The sequence below is a fragment of the Castor canadensis genome, chromosome 6 (assembly GCF_047511655.1).
Source record: "Castor canadensis chromosome 6, mCasCan1.hap1v2, whole genome shotgun sequence".
Lineage (NCBI taxonomy): Eukaryota > Metazoa > Chordata > Mammalia > Rodentia > Castoridae > Castor > Castor canadensis.
Genome location: NC_133391.1, coordinates 41472985 through 41495386, shown reverse-complemented (window position 1 = coordinate 41495386; position 22402 = coordinate 41472985). Strand labels below are relative to the sequence as shown.

The 22402-nt window shown below is 44.5% G+C and overlaps 1 long non-coding RNA gene across 2 annotated transcripts in view; it reads right to left on the bottom strand.

The window, feature by feature from the left end:
* LOC141424084 (uncharacterized) overlaps window positions 1-22402 on the bottom strand; it is a 38908-nt gene that overhangs the window by 14946 nt on the left and 1560 nt on the right. The window lies entirely within an intron of this gene.

Sequence of the window (22402 nt, the reverse complement as noted above, 5' to 3'; positions counted from 1 at the left end):
TGGAAGTTTCTTATTCAACAGTTTTCACTGGTGCCATTCATGTGGCTAAATCTTAACATGCAACGTAATGTAAGAAGAAGAAGAAGGAATACAGAATAATACACAGAGTATGATTCTATGAAAACACAGTTCAGAAATAGGTAAAACAAAATGGTATGTACAGGGATGCACATATAGGTGGTAAAATTCTGAACAATATTACATAAAATCCAGCATGGCGTGGGGTGTGGTGGTGCATGCTTGCAGTCCTAGCTACTTGGGAGGCTGAGGCAGGAGGATGGCTTTAGCCCGGGAGTTCAAGGGCAGCCTGGGTAACATAGTGAGACCCTTTCCTACTGTAACAGTTGCAATAAGCTAAACAGAAATCCACAAGGGTGCTACACTAGGAGGATTGAGAAGGGGTGCAGGCTAGGCTTCTGGTGCTCCAGTCAAGTTCTAGTTCTTGGGATAGTAGAGTGGCTCAAGGAGTAGAGTGCCAGTCTAGCAAGTGTGAGGCCCTGAGTTCAAACCCCAGGACTCCACACACAAAAGTTCTATTTCTTGACCTGGATGATGGTTACATGAGTGGCACTTTCACAGTTACTTGTTAAATTGCACTTTGTTTCTTTCTTCCTTTTTCCTTCTCCTCTCCTCTTTTTTTTTTTTTTTTTCAGTGCTAGCTTTGGAAAATAGGACCTTGCACATGCTAGGAAGCTCCGAGCTACAAACCCAGTCCTGTGTGTACACTTCTTTAGGTATATTGTCATTCACAACAAAAATGTTCTTAAATAGGGCTGGCATGGTTGCTTAAGTCTGTAATCCCAGGCCCTTGGAAGGCAGAGGTCAGGAGGTTTGAGGTTTGAGGTCAGTAGGGGGCAAAAAGTTAGTGAGCCCCCCCATCTCAACAAAGAAACCGGACATAGTGGTGCATATCTGTAATCCCAGGTATGCAGGAGGCATAGATAGCAGGATCATGGTCTGAGTCTAGCCCCGGGCAAAAGTGAGATCCTATCTGAAAAATAAAGGCAAAAAAGTCTGGAGTGTGACTGAAGTGGGCAGAGCCCCTGCATTGCAAACACGAGACCCTGAATTTGTTTTTAAAAGTTCTTAAATTAGAAAAGCTATTTTATTTACAATTTGCAGCCGCAATCCTAGGCCAAAGGCCCAACTCCAGGAGTTGCAACATGTCACATTGGGCCATTTGCCCCAGTGGTCAAGGGCAGAGAAAGGAAGGTTTATTAACACAGCGGCCAGTGAGTGAACAGAGGAGGAGTGAGCATTTCTGCCCATCTCTGGTGCAGAGGTGAAGGTCAAAGGTGTGGTCCAACTGATCCTCATCTCAAAATCGGTCAGGTGGCCACAGTAAGAAGGTCTTTGTTGTCTGGGGAGTAATTTTTAATCTTGTCCCCAAAATATTTACTCATCAGCCCTGTTATTCAGGGAATCCAAGGTGACTGCAGAAGACAATGGCTCAGACCATTTGAAGACTCAAGTGAGAGTCAGTGTGTTTGTTTGTTTGTTTGGTGGTACTGGGGTTTGAACTCAGGGCCTCACACTTGCTAAGCAGTCACTCTTACCACTTGAGCCACTGCACCAGCCCTTTTTTGTGAAGGGTTTCTTTTTTTTCTTTTTGAGATAGGATCTCTTGAACTATTTGCCTGGGCTGGCTTCAAACCTCAATCCTCTTGATCTCTGCCTCCTGATCAGCTAGGATTATAGGTGTGAGTTACAAGTGCCCAGACTGAAAGCTGGTTGTCTCTATAGTGAGAATAAGGAAGGACAATTATTTTTACCTTGACAGCAGTTTTTATGGGGGCAGAGGGGCTAGGAGCGCTAAGTCCCTCCCTAGGATCAGAAACGAGGCTGAAGTCATGTTAGGCTAGAGTAGGTCTGCTGATTTACAAACCCTAGAGTCAACTTATGTGGTTGGGTATTTGTTTTGCTAAGTTAAAGATCAATTGTTGGCTGGCAGAGTGGCTTAAGTGGTAGAGCTCCTGCATAGCAAGTGTGAGGCCCTGAGTTCAAATCCCAGTACTGCAAAAAAAGAAAAAATCTTGTTAAAGATTGAATGTTTCAGAAACTGATGACCCACTTTTGGGTGGGTGACTCAAAAACATCTTGTGACATCCCATGACCTTGGTGGGTATTTTGGTCCTAATTGGGGCTGGTAGGAGCTTTTCTCTCTGAGCCCTTGAAGAATCTTGCATTTTCGGTTCCCTTTGCATATCCCCATCGCTCTGGCTGGCTGCTACCAACACCAGGACATGTCCAAGTCTGTACATATCTGTAGCACATAGCAGACAGAGGCCTCTATGATCGTTGAACAAATGATGAATGGCAGTGAATAGTGAAAAAGAGAAGAGGTTGATTTAGGACTGGGGGAGTGGCTCAAGTGGTAGAGCGCCTGCCTGGCAAACTGAAGCCCTGAGTTCAAACCCCAGTTCCGCTGAAGAAGTTGATTTAAGTAAATGTACTAACTGAGAGTCAGGAATGACTCTTGCAAAAAGCCAACAGAAGGAAAAAAAAGTCAGACTCTGGTAGCTCAAGCCTGTAATCCCAGCTACCCAGGAGGCAGAAATCAGGAGGATTGTGGTTCGAAGTCAGCCCCAGGCAAATAGTTCTTGAGACCCTATCTTGAAAACACCCTTCACAAAAAAAGGGGCTGGTGGAGTGGCTCAAAGCGGTTAGAGTGCCTGCCTAGCAAGTGTAAGGCCCTGTGCTGCCAAAAAATAAAAGAAAGAAAAAGAAAAATCATGATAATAGGTTAGAATGGGATTGGATACACATAACAGAGAACTCCAAAATGTACTAGTGACCTTCTTCAAATGGCAACTTTACGCAACTTCAGGGGCCCCAGTTCCCACCTTTGTGCTTTGCCAACCTGACAGGGTTTCTAGACTCAAAGCCACCTCAGGAGCCAAGATGGCCACTGAATTCACATTATCTTATGCAAGAGTAAGGAAGTAGAAGAAAAAAACTAAAGGCTATAGTCAGCGGCTCACACCTATGATCCCACCTACTCTGGAGGCAGATATAGGGAGGATCATGGTTGGAGGCCAGCTTGGACAAAAATTTATTGAGACCTCACCTCCACAAATAAACCAGGTATGAGAGCGCGCACCTCTAATCCCATCTACACGGGAAGATTGTGGTCTCAGGTCAGCCTGGGTAAAAAGCAAGACCCTATCTAAAAAAAACAAATAACTTAAAGCAAAAAGACTGGAAGCATGGTTCAAAAATGTTATAGTACCTGCCTAGCAAGCATGAGGCCCTTTTCAAGCCCCCCCAAAAGTATACCAATCTTCTGTAAAGAAAGTGAAGATGTCTATCACATTTTCTGAAGATGTCTATCCAAAATATCCACTATTTAAAATTGAGAATGGTGGAGGGGGTGAATTCAAGCATGATAGACTTGATATATTGTAGGAACTTTTGTAAATATCATGATGTACCACTACCCAGCACAATAGAAAAGAAAGAGAGCGAGAGAAAAGAAAATTGGGAATTAGTATCTATATATTAAGTCTTAGGCAGCTAAGATTTTGCTACAATGTGCTAATCTCCCCAAAAAAGAGATTAATCTGACATTTTCCCTCAAAATCTGCTAAAATTCAAATTCCTTTTAGGAATCATTGATAAGAAAAAATGAAAAATACTGGAAAATCTGCTTTTACTCCTACAGAAGTCAGCTCAGCACAGTGCAGGAATATGAAGAAAGATGTCAGAAACATAAAATGTTAATTTAGATGAACAACTTTGCTTAGACTGATTTGGATCCTTCTCTAAAATGCCAACAACAGCAGGGTGCCGTGGCTCACTCCTGTAATCCTACCTACTCAGGAGGCAGAGATCAGGAGGATGGTGGTTTGAAATCAGCCTAGCCAAATAGTTCATGAGATCCTATCTCGAAAAACCCTTCACAAAAATAGGGGCTGGTGGAGTGGCTCAAGGTGCAGGCCCTGAGTTCAAACCCCAGTACCACAAAAACAAAACAAAACAAAAAAGCCAACAACAGACCACTTTGTAGAACAGACAGCATATTCCTTGGTGAATATACTTGGGGAAAATCCTTTGCCTATGTAAACAGTCATTGGAAACATTAGGTTCAGGAGCCCAGTGGCAGAAAACCAAGTGACCTGAATTATACAAATACACATGTAATAGGTTTGACCAACTGGCTTTAATTCTAGTGTCTGAATATTAGAATTATATACATATATATATATATATGTAAAACATATATTTATTTATTTATATAAATAAATTTATTGATAGATATCTTAATTAATTGAGGACACCTTTGGTATTAGGTGAATGCTATTTGGATGGCTCACCCAAAAGTTAAGAGTAATGTATGACTGAAACAAAAATCACCCTGGAAATTTTATAAAGTTAAAGAAAAATTCTAGCTTCTCTCTTCCCAGTTCATACCCAATTCATCAGCAAATCTTTTTTGTTTGTTTGTTTTTGTTTGGAGTGGGGTTTGAACTCAGGGCTTGCAAAGCAGGCTCTCTGCCTCTTGAGCCATGCCCAGTTCATCATCAGTAAATTTCTGGGTTGTATCTATAAGCAGTTTATCTCCACAGCCATGTGGCTTCCCACTCCAGTCCAGGTTCTGACACTGGGCTTCAACTAGAGTTCTTGTTTAACATGTTTGTCCCCTTCAGCCTCACCATTTCTGCAAGCAAGCTCCTTTTGCAACCTGTGTAGGCAAGCAGGGCCTGGTGCTGTACACCTGTAGTGCCAGCTACACAGGAGGCTGAGGCAGGAGGACAGGAGTTTAGGCCAGCCTGGGAAACAGCAAGATCCCAACTCAAAAAAATAAAGGAGTGGCTGGGTTGGCGGCAGCTGAAGCCTGTAATTCTAGCTACTAAAGAGGCAAAGATGGGGAGGATCAAGGTTGGAGGCCAGCCCAGGCAAAAACTTGACAAGACCAATGGCTGGGTGTGGTGAGGTATGTCTGTCATCCCAGCTATGTGGGGGAGCACAAATACAATTGCAATATAGGCCAGCCTGGGCACGAAGTGCTGCTCTATCTGTAAGACAAGCAATGCAAAAAGGGTTGGACATACAGTTCATGAGGTGGAGCACCTGCCTAGCAAGTACAAGGCCCCAAGTTCAAATCCCTGTACCTCCAAAAAAAACCAAGGTAGTGATGCTGCTTCACTACACTCCAGTTCAGCATTTTTTCTTTTTGTTGACACAGGGCCTTGCACTTGCTGGGCAGGTGTTCCACTACTTGAGTCACACCCTCAACCCTTTTGCTCTGGTTATTTTGGAGATAGAATCTTGAATTTTTCCCCAGGCCAGCCTGGACTTCAATCGTGTATTTATGTCTCCAGTGTAGCTAGGGTGACAGGTGCCTGCTATGCTTTTATTAGTTGAGACAGGGTTTCAAGAAGTTTTTGCCTGGACTGGCCTCTAACTGTGACCCTCCCGATCTCTGCCTCCTGAGTAGCTGGGATTACAGAGTGGTACCATCGTGCCCAGCTTGTTTGTTGAGATGGGGGTCTTGCTAACTTTTTGCCGGAGTTGCCCTCTTGAACTTTTGTACTCTTTTTCTCCACCTCCTGAGCAGCTAGGATTGTAAGTGTTCATGGCTTTTACTTATTATTATTATTTTTTTGAGGCAGGTTCTCCCTCTGTTCCAGTCTCAAACACCTGATTTTCTGCCTCAGCCTCCTGAATAATTGGGACTACAGGTGGGTGCACATACAGCTTTTATTTTTGTTTTCTGTGCTGAGAGTGGAACCCAAGGCCTCACACATGCTAGGCAAGTGCTCTACCGCTGAGCCACACCCCCTTTGAAAAAGTCTGTCTCCTAATGCAGCCACATCTTCAGCCACTGACAACAGGGAATCAACATGAATTCGGGAGGGTGTCCCATCCATGACAAAGAACCTGCTAGCCTTTCTTTGCCTCGCTATCCATTTGCTATAGATGGGGTCTGGAATGTCCCCTGAAGGCCCATGTGTTGCAGGCTTGGTCCCCAGGACCGGCTTTTGGGAAGTGGTGGAGTCTTCAAGAGGCAGGCGTAGGGGGAGGGATTCCAGCAGCTGGGGTGTACCCTTGAAGGGGATAGTGGGACCCAGGCCCTCTCTCCTTTCTCTCTCTTTCCTCCTGGCCGTGAGGTGACCAGCTTTGCTCTGCTGTGCTGTCACACTATGCTGCCTTGCCACAGGCCCAAAGGCAACAGGGCTGCCCGACGTGCACTGGAACCTCCGAAACTGTGAGTCAGAATAAACCTTCCCTCTTTCTAAGTTGCTTGTCTGGGGGATTTTGTTACACTGAGGAAGCTCTTGTCAGTTTCCTTTGCTTGCTCCTTTTCCCTGTCTTGCCTCTCCAGGTCAGGCTGTCCAGACTCCGTCCTGGGCCCCCCCAGTACCTTCACTTTCTTCTCCCTCAGCTCCTCTTCCCATGCTTCTGTGCCATCTTGCAGACGCAGCAGCTCCAGCCTGGATGCCTCTGGCTGTGCTCCCTGCCTGGACTGCCCGGCCACTGACCGTTCCATCTGGACGTCAAACAGGTCACACATTCACAGTCAAAGAGAGCTCTGGATTCCCCCAAACGCTGTCTTCCCATTCAGTAAACACGGCCACCATGAACTCAGCTACTGAAGCTAGCCGCTGACCTTGACTGCTTTCTTCTTCTATCTAAAGTCCGGCTTTGCCCCATGTTCAGATTTCCTATGATTCTCTGTGAATGCATCTTCTAAATGTCATCTTGCCTCCAACTTCACTAAGCTGCCATCTCTGAGTTCCTGGTCCACACTTTCCCTGCCTTCCATTCTGCACACAGTAGTCTCCATTCAGATGAGGTCATTCCCTGCTTAAAATCACCAAGGGCCTATGTCCTTTATGGATGTCCACTTCATGGGTGTCCCCTAACACTTGGAATTAAACTCCAAATTTCCCTCTGGCGTCTGAGCCATTTGTGAACTGGGCAGTGTGGCTGGCAGTGGTCAGTGCTTTGCTGGGGCAGGACAGGTGCAAGAGGACAACTTTTATAAGGTGTTCAGGGAAGCAAGACAGGGAAAATACATTTGCTCGGTTAAAGTGGAAGCTCCCTAGTTACAGGTTGCTTGGTAGTTTCTGATCAGTGAAGTCTCTTTCAGAATTACTGTCTGCTGAAATAAATTCAGAATTTTAATGCTGAAAAAATAAAACTAGGAAAAAATAATATAAGCTTTTGGGTTAATACCAGGATATTCATATTTTTTTTAAGAAAATATTTTAGGGCGGAGTGTAGTTGTGCACACCTGTAATCCTAGCTACACAGGAAGCATAGGTAGGAGAATGGTGGTCCCAGACTGGCCCCAGGCAAAAAAGTGAGACTCTAGCTAAAAATAACCTAAAGCAAAAAGGGCTGGAGGTGTGGCTGAAGTAGCACAGTGCTTGCCTAGCAATTGCAAGGCCCTGAGTTCAAACTCTAGCACCACCAGCATTTTTTTCTTTAAATGTTGGGCTAGGGGTGTAGCTCAGTGATGAAGGATGTGCTTAGCATATGTGAGGCCCTGGGTTTATCCTCAGCCATGCACACAAACGATATAGCACACTCACCACATGCACACCACACTCACACAACACACAACAAACTCAAAACATACACACAACACACACACTTCAGTGTTCCAAGTTTAGCTCAACACCAGGCAGAATTGCTCTTTCACAGACAGCCATTACTGGCTTTTTCTTGTCATTCAGGTTTGGACAAAAAGTCTCACCAGGACTCACTGTCACTTAATGTCACCGTCACATCAGCTCTCCAATTCTATTATCACTCTTTCCCCTCTGGAAGTGAGTAAGTACTGACATTATTTGCCTTGTTCACAGGAGTAGTCTTAGCGCTCAGAGCAACGCTACCTCAGGACGGGCTAGTAAGAATGTGTGAAATTAATAACATTGTATATTTAGACTTTTTTGTTGGGAATCAAAACCAGGGCGTGTTAGGCAAGTGCTCTCTACAACTGAGTTATACCCCCAGTCTGAAAATTATATATTTAAATACAGGGTGTGCATGGTGGTACATGTCTATAATCCCAGCTACTCTGGAGGAGGAGATCAGGAGGATCATGGTTTGAGGCCAGCCTGGGCAAAAAAATTAGTGATACCTCACCTCAACAAATAAGCCAGGCACAGTGGTTTACAACTATCCCTAGTTATGTGGCAGGTGTAGGTAGGAGGATCATAGTCTGAGGACAGCCCAGGGTGGAAAAAGCATGCGATCCTATCCTACAAACAAGGCAAAAGGCTTGGGGCATGGCTCAAGTGGCAGTATGCCTGCCCAGCAAGCAGGAGGTCCTGGGTTCAAACCCCAGCACTGCCAAAAAAGATCTAAATAAAAACGAAAAACAATAGGGTGGCATGGTAGCGTCCAGAAGCCTGGCTTTTGAGCTCCTACCTGGGACACTGCAAACATTGCCAGTTAGTTCCACCCTCTGCAATGCACTTTCCTTAACTAGGAAAAAGAAATGCTTCAAGTGGCAAGTAGTCGGGCGCGGTGGTGCATATCATCTGTAGTCCCAGGATCCCTTGAGGCCAGGCGCTCAAGACATTGCTGGGCAACAAAACTGGACCTTGTCTCAAAAACGAAACCGTAGTATCGAGCTCTTGGGACGTTGTGAGAATTAAATGCGATGTTACACGTTAGCACTTACACCGCTGCCTCCAGGCTGTGTCAGCAGTGTCAGCTTTTCAGAATTGCTCTGTGACAGTACCGAATCTTATGCCTGTATGACTCATTCTCTGGTGAGTAGAGTGGTGGTGGCTGGACAGGCTGTCCAGCTGCCATCATACAATAGAAAAAGACAGGAAGCAAGCAGAATGCCCTGTCCCCTGGGGACCATGGGCAAATTCAAAGCCGCCCAGACTGGGAACCATCATGGCCATGCCTAAGGAAAGCGCGTCCCCACCCACCTCCCTTTTGTGAACAAGGACCTCGGAGTCACAATGTCCATGCTGCACCCCCCCAACCCGGTATGGTTCAGCCTGGGATGCTCGTGAAGCAGGCAGGAGGCTTGCCAGCCACTTCCTTTCCTGCCCAGACCCTCAGTGTTCTGTGATAGCTAGTGTTCCCCAAGGACCTTGGCCCAGCCCTAGCCCCAGCTGTACTCTGGGCTGACAGCCAGCACTTCCTGCCAGCCATCGAGAGAGCTGTGTTGCAAGCAGATCCTGCAGCCCCTAGCTGAGTCCCTGGTCTCATGACACAGAGCAGGGACAAAGCGACCCAGAGCCAGATCCTCTCTGCATATGGACATTTTTTACTAAGCAGTGTTAATATGCATAAAGCCCATTTTTGCCAATGTCTAGGCCAAAATGGCCCCTATTTCTTTTTTTTTTTTTTTTAAGGGAGGGTTTCACTTTGTTGCCCAGGTTGGTCTCAAACTCCTGGGTTCAAGCAGTCTTCTGGGCTTGGCTTCCTGAATGCCTGGCTCTGGTAATTCTTTCTTCACTTCGTTTTTTTTTTTCTGGTAATTCTTAATTCTGATAATTCTGAAAATTTTTACTTCTTTCTTCAGGTTCTTTTAATTATTCAACTTAATCTCCTCCTCCTTAATTCCTGATTTTTTTTTTTTTTTTGGTGGGACTGGGCTTTGAACTCAGGGCTTCGCATCTGCAAAGCAGACTCTACCACTTGAGCCACACCTCCAGTCCATTTTGCTCTGGTAATTTTGCAGATGAGGTCTCATGAACTATTTGCCCTGGCTGGCATCGAATTGTGATCCTTCTGATCTCAGCCTCCCAAGTAGCTAAGATTATAGATGTGACCCACCAGGATTCAGCCTCTGGTAATTCTTAATAAGTGAAATTTTACTTCTTTCTTCAGATTCTTTTAATTATTCAACTTAAACAATGTTATCTCCTCTTCCTTAACCTTTTTTTTTTTTTTTTTGGCAGCATTGGGGTTTGAACTCAGGCCTCATGCTTGCTAGGCAGGTGCTTTTACTGCTTGAGTCACTCTGCCAGCCCTTTTTTGTACTTTTTTTTTTTTGAGATAGGGTCTCGTGAAGTATATGCCTGGACTGGTTTTACGATCCTCCTGATGTCTGCGTCCTGAGTAGCTAGGATTACAGGCGTGAGCCACCAGCACCCAGCTCACCCTTACTCTTCAAAACTGAGATCTGAAGGGAGTTTGCCTACATAAGGGACTATTGTCCACATGCCATTATTTTTATTTTTGGGGTGTGTGTGTGTGTGTGTGAGTGTGCTCTACTGATTTCTAGCTGCAGCCCGTCAGGAAGCTATGGAAATGAGAAAGAGCGCAGGGACATTACTGGGTATTTATTAACTGTCCGACGCTGAGCTGTGCTTTACATGTTAGCCGCCCCTTCCTTCCAACTCTGACAGTAGGTGTTTTTGTTCCCACTTTAAGAACAAGGAAGCTGAGACCAGAGAAGGCGCAGCTCTGGGTCTTAGGTGGGCCCCACCCAATGTGCTGTACTAATTATGGAGTGACCCCTGCCACCTCATGGAATAAAAAGTTTTGTGAAGAAAAAAAAGAAGGAAACTGAGGTTAAAAAATGCTCAAATTGTAGAGCAGTCTGCATACAAAACATGTGCTCTTTAGACAATTTCAGGCTTCCTTCCCATGGGGTGAGGATTCAGGGAATGTTATCATAGGTGAATCTTGCCTCAAGATCACTATATCAGAATGTGTTCAGGCCAGGCACCAGTGGCTCATGCCTATAATCCTAGCTACTCAGGAGGCAGAGATCAGGAGGATTGAGGTTTGAAGCCAGCCCGGGGAAATAGTTTGCAAGATCCTATCTTGAAAAAAACCAATACAAAAAAAGGGCTGGTGGGGTGGCTCAAGGTGTAGACTCTGAGTTCAAGCCCCAGTACCCAAAAAACAAACAAACAAAAAAACCACCAACAAAAAACTAAGGCACTAATGAAATAATTTATGAGGACTAGCTGTAAAATCCTGAGCCGACTGGCTGAGAGATAGAAATACATCCTTAAATCCTGTATTCTTCTCCCACATAGGTAGTTACGGCTTACCTGATGAGTACTGAGCCCCATACAAGATTGCTACCATTCACAGTGTCAAGGAGGATGCACACAAGTGAATGGATGAATTGCAATACAACACAGTGGAAGTATTACATAAAGAATTTGTCAGCCAGGCACCGTGGCTCACACCTGTAATCCTAGCTACTCAAGAGGCAGAGATCAGAGGATCGCTGTTTGAACTCAGCCCAGGCAAATAGTTCGTGAGACCCTATCTCGGGGAAAAAAAAAAAAATCCAGCACAAGAAAGGGCCGGAGTGCACATGCTCAGCGGCCGGCCGGCCAGTCGGGGAGGGGCGTGTGTGTCCGGCTCTGTGGGGAGGACACCCCCCCCCTTGCGGGACTCTGAGCATGCTGTTGTAATAAGCAAGAAACAATAAAAGGAGCTATGTTAAAGAAATGGATCTGAAGTCTTCAAGGTAGGAGGACAGAGCAGAAACCCATCCTCGGCTTGTTGGAATTACAATGAAATATCAAGTGCTGAAATGATTTCAAGAGATTTTCTAGTGAAGTTGCATCAGCTCCTTCCTGTCATCAGTGTAGTACACGGGCAACTGGCTTAAAAATAAGAGGGCTAATCTGGCGTCTATGTTGAAGTTAGAAGTTCTTGCCTTTTTTGTCCTAAGGGTAGAAACGACGGACTCATTAGATTCTCCCAAGTTATTATAATATATTTTCATAAGCATAGCTTGGGATAAGACTCCTTTAAAGATATATAAGGTGTGTGTTCAAGGTACATAATTATTATCCTCTACATTTTCCCCATGAAGTGTGGAATCTTTATCATTGCATCCTTAGAGGGCCATTGAAAATAAATGAAGCACAAAGAGACTGAAAAAAAAAAAGAGAGAGAGGGCTGGTGGAGTGGCTCAAGAGGTAGGGTGCCTGCCTAGCAAGTGTGAGAACAAGTGTGAGGCCCTGAGTTCAAACCTGTCACGGGGTGTGGTAGCTCACATCTGTAATCCTAGCACACTTGAGAGGCAGAGCTCAGGAGGATCAAGTGTCAAGACAAGCCAGGGTGAAAAGTTCATGAAACCCCATCTCAGTCAATAAGCCCTGCATGGTGGTGTGTGCCTGTGATCCCAGCTACAGCGGAGGCAGTAGGTAAGAGGATTGCAGTCTAGGCCGGCCTGGGCAAAAACATGAGACCCCGCCTGAAAAACAGCTAAAGCAAAAGGGCTGGGGGCCATGGCTCAAGCAGTGGACCACCTGCCTAGCCAGTAAGAAGCCCTGAGTTCAAACCCCAGTACCACCAAAAACTGATTGATTTAAAAAGTAAAGAATGTGTTGACAAGAAAGAATAAAATGATACCAGGCGGAGAGTCTAGCAGTTTCCAGATTTCTGTTGGAACTTAAACAACTCTGTATAGGTTTTCTCTTCTGCCACTGATAGGGAAATTTTCTCTGGCTCCTTTTGCTTGCTTAAGAACAACTGCACACAGCCACATCCTGACTGTGCTCGGCTCCGAGGGGAGGTGGAGCTGCTTATAATTCCCAGGCCACACACAAGGCGATTATGTCAGCCAGACACTCCTGATCTTTTACCAGAACTTCTCTTAATGAGCGGCGAAGTCACTCAGAGGAAAAGGGAAGCAAAGCAGTCTGGACAACCCAAGTCTACACACCTGTCAATGCAGAACAAGCAAACAGGAAGAAGCCAGACCACCACTGCACCACAAGGAACACAAGAAATCATTGCTGTTCTTTCTTTTTTAATTCCTCCTCCTCCTCCTCACTTCTGCTTCTTCAGGGTACTGGGGGTTGAACTGTGACTCTTGCACTTGCTAGCCAGGCGCTCTACCACTTGAGCCACTCCACCAGCCCTTTTTGCCTTGGTTATTTTTGGCCTGGACTGTAATCCTCCTATTTGTGCTTTCCTGCATAGCTGGAATGACAGGCATGTGTTACCACGCTCGGCTTATTTGTTGAGATGGGGTCTCATGGACTTTTTGCCTGGGCTGGCCTTAAATAGCAATCTGCCTGATCCCCGCTTCCTGAGCAGCTATGATTATAGGCTTGAGCCACCACACCCCACCTTCTTCTTCTTTTTGAGACAAGACTCTCACTATGTAACCCAAGCTGGTCTAGGTGTCCCAAGAGCTGGAATTACAGGCATGAGCTGTCCCACCCAGTTTATTCCACCTCTTTTTTAACTTGTAAAAACTGGCTGTTTGAGGCTGGTGGTGTAGCTCAGTGGTGCAGTGCTTTGTAGCATGTGCAAGGCCCTGGGTTTCATCCTTAACAACACAAAAACAAACCAAAAAGCTGTTGCATGTGGTTCAAACTGAAATGTCACACAAAAGAAGAAACACATCAGAAAATGAGAAAAGAATCAGATCTGCAGAAGCCCTGCATTCCAATTTCTCAGGTTCATCATTCAGTAAATACTGAGCAAGTATCATGTGCAGCTCAGTCTGGCCAGCTGGTGGATCCACTAGGAAGACAGTGTCATGCTTCAGCTGTGGAGTGATACAGGGCCAAGTGGCACAGGTCCCCACCAGCGGCTTTCTGAATCACTTTCATGAAGTCATGAAATTCCAGTGTTGGCAAGGGATTTGGAAGCCATTTAGTCTCAGGCAGTAAGTACAGAACAAGGCACAACTTTCAGGATAGAGGTTTTCTGCAAGAAATGAGGTATTGAGCTGGGTGCTGTGGCTCACGCATATAATTCTAGCTACTCAAGACATAGAGATCAGGAGGATCCCAGTTCCTGAGACCCTATCTCAAAAAAACCCACCACAAAAAGAGCTGGCGGAGTGGCTCAAGTAGTAGAGCACCTGCCTAGCAAGTGCGAGGCCCTGAGTTAAAGCCCCAGTACCCACCCCCACCACCAAAAAAGAAGGTAATGAAGTTACTAATGGTTACTGGTTCCCCTCTCCTGAAAGCAGTGACACCAAGAGGTGGGGTGTGGGGTCCTGCAGAACCATGAAGAGCCTAAGAGCCCTCTCTCAGAGGAGCAATACAGAGCTGCACTCACGTTCTGTAGAAGCTACAAAACTGCAATGAAAACCAGTGTTTCGTTCTGTTAGAGCCCGACAGCTTATGAAGCTGGATTTAGAATAACCGCGTTTCACATCTGTACAGGGAAATTAGTTTACAAAGCCCTTTCATTCACAAGATTTTATTTGCTCTTCCCCCAAATTCTGGGATGTGGGTCAGACAGGTGTAGTACCTCCATCTGAAAAACGCTCACTTTACCATGATTTCCACCTAATAAAAACCTTGCAGCACTGCAAAGGGTTTGCAAACGCCCCACACTCACATTTCCCAGTGGTGGGCATTTTATGACATTCGCTCAACTGTCTTTTCCAGAACTGTCTGAAAGTTGTAGCACTTTACTCCTAAATGCACAATGTATGTGTATTTTAAGTATATTCTTTTCCATAACCACCACATAATTTTCAAAATCAAGAAATTAACTAGGGCTAATTTACATATTTACTCACATTTTGGAATTTTCTCTTTTTTTTTTTTTGGTGGTACTGTGGTTTGAACTCAGGTAAGCAGATGCTCTGCCACTTGGGTTTCGGTTATTTTTCAGATAGGGTCTTGAATTTTTGTGTAGGACTAGCCTTGGACCAAGATTCTCCTACCTATGCCTGCCTGTGGCTGGGATCACTGTTGTCCGCAACTGTCCCCAGCTCATTGATTGATATGGGGTCTCACTAACTTTGCCCAGGCTGGCCTGGAGTCTTGATTCTTTTGATCTCTGCCTCACAATAGCTAGGATTATAGGCATAAGCCACCATGCCTGGCCCTAATTTTTCCCCCCTCAGGTTTTTCTTACCTTTCATGATCTTGGTCTTTTCAATGAATGTGGGCTGGCTATTTGTAGCATATCCCTCATTTTGAGATTTCCAATATTTTAAGAGATCAAAATCGTATTTTTAAGTGAGAGCAATAAGACGGAAAAGTTTGAGGGGGCTGGTATGTAGTTTGATGTAGAGCACGTGCTTCCCCTGGGTCCAATGCCCAGTACACGCGCACACAGTTTGAAAGAAGCGTGATAAACGGTGCAGCCAGAATGCAAATTTGGCTCTTCTGACTTCAATATAATTGACATGTATGTTCACGCTAATAACTTAATTATATGTGTATGTAACTTACTTTTGTGTATGCTATTACACTCTATCAACACAGGTGTTTAAACACAGGTGAGTGTGAGGGTGAGCGCTGAATGGGGTACGGGTTGTGATTCATCTTGTCCTGTAGAGGGACTGCTATGGTCTGAATCTGAGATGTCCCCTGAAGGCTTGTGGGTCGAGGGCTTGGTTGGCAGCTTTTGGGAGGTGACTGGATCCTCAGAACTCTGCCCTAATCAGTGGATTAATCCCTTGGCGGATTCATGCTTGGGAGGTAGGTCCCATTTGGGGGGAGTGGATCACTGGGCTGTGCCCCGGAAAGATAAACCTTGTCGTGTCCCAGCCTTTCTTGTGTCTCTCTGCCTCCTGGACACCATGAAGGGAGCACTTTGCTCCTCCACAGCTCCCTACCACAGTGCTCTGCTTCTCTACGCACAGGCCAAGTGACCAAAGCCCTGAGACAAAATAAATCTTACCACTTTCAGTTTTTCCCTCAGGTCTTTGCCACACAGTTCCCACAAGGCTGAGAGCAGGGCTGTTTTAACTAGAACAGAACCACTGTGTTTCCTCTTATTGGGGTTACACCTACAGTTCCATTTTCCTTTTTTGTTGTTGTTGTTGGTATTGGGGTTTAAACTCAGGGCCTCATGCTTGCTAGGCAGGCGCTCTACCACTTGAGCCACTCCACCAGTCCTACAGTTCCATTTTCAAAAAGACACTGTGCTTCTAAGAATGTGAAAAATTTAAGCTTAATTTCAAGTAGTACTGAATAGAACAGTTAAACTGAAAGAAAAAAAACCCAGGGCCAGACATGGTAAGGCACATTTGTAATCCCAGCTACTTGGGATGCAGAGATAGGAAGATTACAGTTTGAGGACAACCAGGATAAAAGTTAGCAAGACTCTATCTCAAAAACAAGATGGAGGGCTGGGGACATGGCTCAAGTGGTAGAATGCCTGCCTAGAAAGTGAAAAATCTTGAGTTCAAACCCCAGTACTGAGAGAAAAAAAAAAAAAAAGGCTGGGCACAGATGACTCATACCTATAATCCTAGCAACTCAGGAACATAGTGGTTCAAGGCCAACCTGGGCAAACTGTTTGTGAAACTTCATCTCTAAAGTAACCAGGACAAATGAACTGGAGGTGTGGCTCAAGTGGTAGAGGACCTGTTTTGCAAGCATGAAGCCCTGAGTTCAAACCCCGGTCCCACCAAAAACAAAACAAAACAGGAAACAAGCTGGGTGTGACAGTTCATGTCTATAATTCCAGCTACTGAGGGGATGGAGGTAGGAGAATCGTGGTGTAAAATTGGCAAGAGAACCAGACTCTATCTGAAAGAAACAAAACAAAACAAAGCAGAAAGGTCCGAAGGTGTGGTTCAGCAGGTATAGCACTTGCAAGTATACCAAGTGCAAAGCCCTGATTTCCTTAATCTCTATTACCACCATAAAAAAGGAAAAAGAAAAGAAAAAAGAAAAATTCCAAATATCTAAAATTATACCAGAAAAACAGCTCTAAAAATTCAGTAAGCTGCAGAATAATGACCAATGATAGGTCCGACCTCAGTCCACACATACGGATGCTTCTTCCATGAAGTCTTCCTGCTGCCTCTTCACCTAAATTCTCACATTTTCCTTTAGTTTGTGTGGGAATCAGTTCTGATATCCATCTCATTTCCCTCTTAATTTGTGAGTTCCTTATGAGTGAGCCCTGTGTGTGAACCTTCACATTCCCTAAAGTGCTCAGTGCACAGTGCTTCATACATAGTAAGTGCTCAATAAATCCTTGCTGGGCGAATGAAATCCAATCAGTCCTCACATTACTGGGAAAACAAAACTGAGACATTGGCATATGAAAGAGGCATTCGACTTGCTCTGTGTGGTCCTAAAGCACAGGTCAAGAAGTACAAAATTTAGATCCAGCAACTTTCTTCCAATGAGAACTGTCCACAAATTGATTTGCTGATCTGCCCTGGGAGTTTTCTGCCAGGAGAAATAGGAAGGCGCACAGAGCACTACCTTATCCAGTTTTGAAGGCCCCATAGTGGCAACAGCAGACACAACTGCCAAGTTCACTGTCTGGCTAAGCCGCGCTGGGATGAGGCTCAGTGGTGGAGCACTTGCCCAGATGATGAGGGCCTGGGCTCCATCCCCAGCGCAGCACACACTCATTAGGACAATAACTGTGTGGTCCTCTGTCTAAGTGCCTTTGTGCTGCAGGTCCACATCTGCAAAATGGGGATAATTTCTTTGATTCTAAGATACAATTATTTAGCACCTTGAAGTTTCCAAAATTGGATGCTTCTTTTCAGCCAGATGGCAGTTGTGACCTTATCAGTTCATGTGTTTTATGGTGCTGGGTTTGAACAAGGGCCTTGAACGTGTGAGGCAGATGCTCTCACATCTGAGTGATGCCTCAGCACTTCTGCTTGTATTTTGGTTTTGAGATAGGGTCTTGCTATCTTTTCCCAGGATGCCTTCAAATTCTCGATATTCTGCCCCCACATCCTGAGTAGCTGGGATTACAGATGTGTGCCACCATGTCTGACAATTTCCGAGCATTTTCAACCCACAGTTAGATGAATCCTCAGATGTGGAAATCACAGATATGGAGGGCCAACTGTAAATGAGAAGAGAGCTGGTATTGTTTATACTTAAAGCGAATTCTCGGCCTTTCAAAAGATAAAGAAGTAAGTGGGCATTACAAGCTTTTGTGTATTTAAAAAGATGTGGGACATAAATTTCAGATAGGTGAAGAAGTATTTTTTGGTGCTCTAGATAATGTTTTTTCTCTCTTGATGGTTAAAAAAAAGTATGGTAAGTCTTAAAACTGATAAAATCTTAGAGTCAGTGAATACTGTCTCTCATTTGTTACCTTCTGAGGTTATTGTAAAGATTATAAGGATTAAGTGCATTAATTTAAGTAAATGGTTCAGAACAGAGGCTGATACAAAACTTGGCACCACGTGAGTACTATCGTTATGTTGTTATCAAATGAGTCACCATTAACTTCAACAGTGCGCCCTCCAATCTGGCTGCTAATAGGGTGTAAAGTGTTAGGGACTGATTGCAAAGAAAAATGAGTTTCTGTAAGGTGAAAATATGGTGTTAGAAATTATCAATCAATACCATTAAGTGGATGGAGGACTATGAGAACACACTCAGGTCTTACAGAATTAGACTTTTTTTTTCTTTGTAGTACAGGGGTTTGAACTCAAGGACTACACCTTAAGTCACTCTACCCGTCCTTTTTTTGTGATGGGTTTTCTTGAGCTAGGGTCTCTTGAACTATTTGCCCAGTCTGGCTTTGAACCGAGAACTTCCTGATCTCTGCCTCCTGACTAGCCAGGATTACAGGCATGAGCCACTGGTGCCTGGTGAAATTAGACTCTTTACACTCTTCTCAGTGAAACTGAATATCAACAAAAAGCCTCTGGACATAGCCCAGAAATAATCCATGAATATATGGTCAACTGATCTTTTTTTTTGTTTTGGTGGGATTGGGTTTGAACTCAGGTCTTCAAACTTGCAAAGCAGGCACTGTACTGCTTAAGTCACACCTCCAGTCCATTTTACTCTGGTTATTTTGGATATAGGGAATCATGAACTGTTTGCTGGGGCTGGCCTCCAACTGCAACCCTCCCAATCTCAGCATTTCAAGTAGTTCCGATTACAGGAGGGAGCCACCCGTGCTCAGCTCAATCAACTGATGTGTGTCCAAAGGAGCCAAGAATACACTATGGGGAAATGATTGTCTGTTCCATAACGGTGTTGGGAATACTGGATATTTACATGCAAGAGAATGAAACTGAACTCTCTTCCCACATCATAATAAAAAATAAACTCAAAGAGTCTTAAAGACTTAAAAGCACAACTGTGATCCTGGCTACGTGGGAGGCAGAGATCAGGAGGACTGAGGTTTGAAGTCAGCCCAGGCAAAATAATTCGAGAAACTCTATCTCAAAAATACCCAACACAAGAATGGACTGGTAGAGTAGCTTAAGTGGTAGAGTGCCTGCCTGGCAAGTGTGAAGCCCTGAGTTCAAGCCCAAGTACCCCCAAAAAAACCAAAAACCAAAAAACACAAAGACTTAAATTAAAAAAAAAATTTCTTTTTCAGTGCTAGGGATCAAAGCCAGGCCTGGTATATACTAGGCAAGCACTATACAACTGAACCACACCCTCAGCTCTTAACGGCAAAACGTGAATCTATAAAATTCCTGATAGAAAACAGCAGAAAATTATGACTTAATCTTACTGATAATGTTTTTTAAGATACAACACCAAAAGTACAGGCAATAAAAACGACAAAGGAAGCAGGATTATATCGAGCTAAGAAGCTTCCATACAGTCAAAGAATTAATCAACAGAGTGAAAAGACAACCTACAGAATGAGAGAAAATATTTGTAAACCATCTATCTGACGGGGTTAAAACCTAAAATATATAAGGAACTTCTATGACATGTAGTGTAAAAACAAATACCACCATTTAAAAAAGAGCCAGGGACATGGGTACACATTTCTCCAAAGGAGATGGGCGCAGTCAACAGCATGTGAAACGACGCTCCACATCGCTAACCACTGGGGAAATGTAAATCCAAGCCAGAGTGCAGTCACCTCCCAATGGATCTTGTGGCACAGAAACAGTAGAAACAGTTTAAGCCGAATGTTATGAATCTGTAGACAGGGCTTTATTAGGCCTTTAGCTCTTGCCAAGGCAGACAGCACTGAGAGAGAGAGAGAGAGAGAGACTGACTCCAGGCTGCTGGACGGGCCGCAGTCCAGTAATGGCATGGTTTTCCTTCCTATGCAAGGTCTGGGCCACTTGAATGGTCAGCCTATGACAGAAACTGCTGAGCTCCTCTTGCAGCTGGCGCCAGGGTTCTGTGGAAACATCCTGGCCTTGTGGTTTGGCCTGGGCCTCCTGAAAAGTTGAAGGATGGTGGGCCCTGGGCTGCTGTAGCTGCTGGAAGGAGCACAGAGTGGAGTAGAAGGAAATGTGTACCAGCTCCAATAGGCAGTCAGCATGCCCACAGGCAAAAGCTGAGTAGCATTTGACCCAGAGGTTATGGCAGCAAAGGGGACAGACACAACATGAAGTTCAGCTGCATCCCAGTGGCTCACGCCTGTAATCCTAGCTACTTAGGAGGCTGAGAACAGGAAGGATGGTGGTTCGAGGCCAGCCTGGAAAAGTTTGCTTTTAGGAGACCCCCATCTCCAAAATAACCAGAGTAAAATGAACTGGAGGTGTGGCTCAAGTGATAGAGCACCTGCTTTACAAGCACAAAGCCCTGGGTTCAAATCTCAGTACCATAAAAAAAATGAAGACAGGGACTGCCAAGTCCTCTCGTAACATTCCAGTTACCCATCAGATGTGTACAGGCCCAAGTTAGGAGTCAGCATTTTCAGTAAAAGCAGCCTTCAGATCCCTGAAAAGTAATGCAGGCAGCTATTCACCCATTAGCAGAGAAGGAACGCACAACAGAGCTAGTGGGCAGCTAATAATGCTATGTCTGCACCTGTGAACTCTAAAATTAGTGATTTTTAGGTCAACGAAGAGCAAGTACAACTAGACGTTTACTTAGGTTTCTTCCTTGCTAGCTGACAGCTAAGCTGGCTCTGAGGGCTTACTGCAGGTATTTTATGGGATGAGGCGTTTCCTTGATTATCAGTAGCACTAGAGGCAGCTATTCAGGAGGCTGAGGTGGGAGGACCACAGCAGCCCACGAGCTGGAGAACAGCTTGGGCAACACAGTTAGACCGTCTCAAAAAACCCCACAAACAGAAAGAAAACAAGCATTGGCAAGGATGTAGAGAAACTGGAGACTTTGTACACTGTTGCTGGGGATGTAAAATGGCATATAACATCAGTATGGCGGTTCCTCAAAGAATTAAAAATATAATTATCATTTGATCCAGCATATAGTGAAAAGAATTCCAAGAAGTACCTCAAAGAGATATCTGTTTACTATATTTACTGTAGCGTTACTCATAATAGCCAAGGTAAGGAAGTGACTTAAATGTCCACTAATGGATGAGTGGATACAGAAAACATTGCATATAAACACAGTGGAATATTACTCAGCCTTAAAAAAGGAAATTCTGTCATTTGCCTTTTAGAAATATCTTTAAGATATTGGTTGTTATAAGAGAGAGGACATTGCTCAGAAGTCAATAGGCAAGGCAAAATTCACTTCTGCAAAAGGGTGCACCACACCAGGAAGCCTGGGAGGTATGCACACCAGTTAGAAGTCCACAGGGGTTTTATCTGGCTGCTCCTGGATTGAGCAGGTTTTGGGCTCACAGTCTACATGGCTGGCTAATTAGAAAGGTGCTAGCTTGGGAAGGGGCTTTGGGAACAAAGAAGTTTAAAAGTTTAGGGAAGCAATAACTGTTTTTGGTTACCAGCTCCAGAACCAGGGCATCAGGGCATCTAGTGGAATTCTTGCCCCTGCTGAGGAGAACAACACTTTGTCCTTCATAGGAACTTGTATCATATTGAGCAGAGTCCATGAAGCGAGTGTATAGGAAGTGAGTTAGTGAGACTAACATTTGTAACAGCAGTGATTACTGATTAAGTCTTTTGACAGAAAAGACCCAACCCAAGTTGATTCTGACATGGATAGGCCTGGAGGATATTAAGTGAAATAAGTCAGTCACAGGAGGACAAATACTGGATGATCCATTTGTATGAGAAATTTCAAACAGAAAGCAGAATGGCAGTTCCCAGGGGGAGTGGAGGGAGGAGGAAATAGTGGGTGTATAGGCTCAGTGATGCAAGATGAGTAAGTTGTAGAGATCTCTGCACCACACCGTGCTTATAGTTGGCAATATTTTATCGTTCAATTAAAAGTTTGTCAACTGGGAGCCAGGCATGGTGGCAAAACTGTCCTATTCCACAGTGGATTTGGGTATCTGGTAACAAAACCAGGTAGAACTGTAAGGAGTGCAAGGAATGACTCATGTTTTTGTTTTAGCAATGGCTGACCTCAAAGCGCTTTAAATTGGAAATTTTTGTTTTTCTTTAATTACCTTAAGAATGGCTCAGTAGCCAAGCTCTGGTGGCTCACACCTATAATCCTAGCTACTCAGGAGGATTAAGGATCGAGGGTCAAAGCCAGCCCAGGCAAATAGCTCTTGAGCCCCTGTCTCAAAAAAACTCATCACAAAAAAAGCACTGGTAGAGTGGCTCAAGGTTTAAGCTCTAAGTTCAAACTCCAGTACTGAAAAGAAAAAAGAAAAAAAAAAAACAAAAACCCTCAGTAATAAAAAAGTGAAACTTTAAAAGTATTTTATTTAATCTACCATCTATATTCCAGTTCTATCAACTGAA